Source organism: Trichechus manatus, unplaced genomic scaffold (assembly GCF_000243295.1).
Source record: "Trichechus manatus latirostris isolate Lorelei unplaced genomic scaffold, TriManLat1.0 scaffold00015, whole genome shotgun sequence".
In the NCBI taxonomy this organism is placed as follows: Eukaryota; Metazoa; Chordata; class Mammalia; order Sirenia; family Trichechidae; genus Trichechus; species Trichechus manatus.
This window is the reverse complement of record NW_004443951.1, coordinates 24,686,912-24,689,898: the sequence shown is the minus strand read 5'-3', so window position 1 is coordinate 24,689,898 and position 2,987 is coordinate 24,686,912.

Below are 2,987 nucleotides of genomic sequence, written 5' to 3'. Positions count from 1 at the left end.
CTTAAAAGCTTGCAAGCGGCCATCTAAGAATCATCAATTGGTCCCAACCCACCTAGAGTAAGAAGAATGAAGAAAACCAAAGACACAAGGAAAGCAGTAGCCCAAGAGACAAAAAGGGCCACATAAACCAGAGACTGCGTCAGCCTGAGACCAGAAGAACTAGATGGTGCCCAGCTACCACCAATGACCGCCCTGACAGGGAACACAACGGAGAGTTCCTGATGGAGCAGGAGAAAAGTGAGGTGCAGGACTCAAATTCTAATAAAAAGACCAGACTTAATGGTCTGACTGAGACTGGAGGAACCCCAGAAGGCATGGCCCCTGGACTCTCTGTCAACCCAGAACTGAAACCATTCCTGAGGCTTACTCTTCCGACAAAGATTAGACTGGACTATGGGACATAAAATGATACTCATGAAGAATGTGTTTCTTAGCTCAAGTAGATACATGAGACTAAATGGGCAGCTTCTGTCCAGAGTGAGATGAGAAGACAGAGAGGGTCAGGAGCTAGTTGAATGGACAAGGGAAATCAGGGGTGGAAAGGAGGAGCGTGCTGTCACAGTATAGGGAGAGCAACTAGGGTCACATAACAATGTATGTATAAATTTTTGTATGAGAGACTAACTTGAATTGTAAACTTTCACTTAAAGTACAACAATTAAAAAAAAAAAGATTTACAGCCTTGGAAACCCTATGTGGCAGTTCTACCCTGTCCTATCAGGTCGCTATGAGTTGGAATTGACTCAGCGGCAGTGGGTAAATAACCTATGGGATAAAGAAGAAATCAAAAGACAAACAGAAGTATTTTTAATGAAATGAAAATGCAGCATATTAAAATCTGTGAGATAATGCTAAAGTAGTGTGTAGAATAAATTTATAGCAATAAATGCCTATATTAGAAAAGAAGAAAAGTCTCAAATCAGTCACCTCTGCTGTCGCCTTAAGATACTAGAAAAAGAACAAATTAAACCCAAAGAAAAGAAATAATAAAGATGAGAACAAAATTCAGTGAAATAGAAAACAAGAACAATAGAGAAAAATAAATGAAACCAAAAGCTGGTTCATTGAGAAGATGTAAAACTTGATAAACCTCTATTTAGGCTAAACAGGGAAAAAAAAGAGAAGACACAAATGACTAATATCAGGAACGACAGAGGTGACTTCACTATGGATTCTACAGATATCAAAAAAATAATAAGGGAATAATATGAACAACTTTATGCTAATAAATTTAACCACACAGATGAAATAGATTCCTTGTAAGACACAAACTACCAAGCTCACTCAGGAATTAAAAAACAACCTGAATACATCTACTAAATAAATTGAATTTGTAATTAAATACCTTCCCACAAAGAAAACTCCAGGTCCTGGTGACTTCACTGAGGAATCTACCAAACATATAAGGAAAAAATAGCATCAATACTACACAAAATCTTTCACAAAACTGAAGAGGAGGGAATACTTGTAAATTAATTATATGAGACCAGCATTACTTTTATATAAAACCAGGCAAGGACATTATAAGAAAACTATAAACCAATATTCTTCATGAACCTAGATGCAAAAATTGTTTAAAAAAATTTTAGCAAATTGAATTCAACAATATAAAAAAGAATAATGCATTTTGGCCAAAATGCAAGATTAATTTAAGATTTAAAAAGCAACCAGTATAATTCACCATATTAACAGACTGAGAAAGGAAAGCCACATGATCGTATTAATAGATGCAAAAAAAGCATTTGACAAAATCAAACATCTATTCCTAATAAAAACTCTCAATGCATTAGGAATAGTAGAAAATTCCTCAACACAATAAAGGGCATCTATGAAAAACCAAAGCTAACTACTTAACGGTGAAAAACAGAATGCTTTTGCCCTGAGATAAAAATCAAGGCAAGGATGTCAGCTCTCATTACTTTTACTTAACATTGTACAGGAGGTTTTGGCCAGTGCTGTTGGAACTAATAAGTGATTTTAGTAAGATTTAAAGGACACAAGATTAATATGCAAGAATCTATTGTATTTGTATATACTATCAACAATCCACCGTGAGTCTGTCAGTTTGTCGTACTGTGGTGGCTTGTGTGTTGCTGTAATACTGGAAGCTTTGCCACCAGTATTTCTAATACAAGCAGGTTTACCCTTGGTGGACAGGTTTTAGTGGAGCTTCCAGACTAAGACAGACTAGGAAGAAGGATCTGGCAGTTTACTTCTGAAAAAATAGGCCAGTGAAAACCTTATGAATATCGGCAGAACATTGGCTGATACAGTGTTGGAAGATGAGCCCCCCAGGTTGGAAGACACTCAAAAGATGACTGGGGAAGGGCTGCTTCCTCAAAGTAGAGTTGACCTTAATGATGCGGATGTAGTCAAGCTTTCTGGACCTTCATTTGCCGATGTGGCACATCTCAAAATGGGAAGAAACAGTTGCAAATATCCATTAATAATTGGAAAGTGGAATGTATGAAGTATGAATCTAGGAAAGTTGGAAGTTGTCAAAAATGAAACGAAATGCATAAAGATTGATATGCTAGGCATTAGCAAGCTGAAACGGACTGATATAGGCCATTTTGAATCAGACAATTATATGGTCTACTATGCCGGGGGTCGCAAATTGAAGAGGAATGGTGTCGTGTTCATCGTCAAAAAGAACATTTCAAGATCTATTCTAAAGTATAACGCTGTCAGTGATAGGATAGTATTTATACAATTTTAAGGATGTAAAGGGTGCAGGAAGCATAAAAAGAAGATGGAAGGAAAACAAAGAGTCACTGTACCAAAAAGAACTGGTCAACGTTAAACCATTTCAGGACGTAGCATATGATCAGGAACCGATGCTACTGAAGGAAGAGGTCCAAGTGGCACTGAAGGCATTGGCAAAAAACAAGGCTTCAGGAATTGACGGAATACCAATTGAGATGTTTCAACAAACAGATGCAGCGCTGGAAGTGCTCACTCGTCTATGCCAAGAAATTTGGAAGACA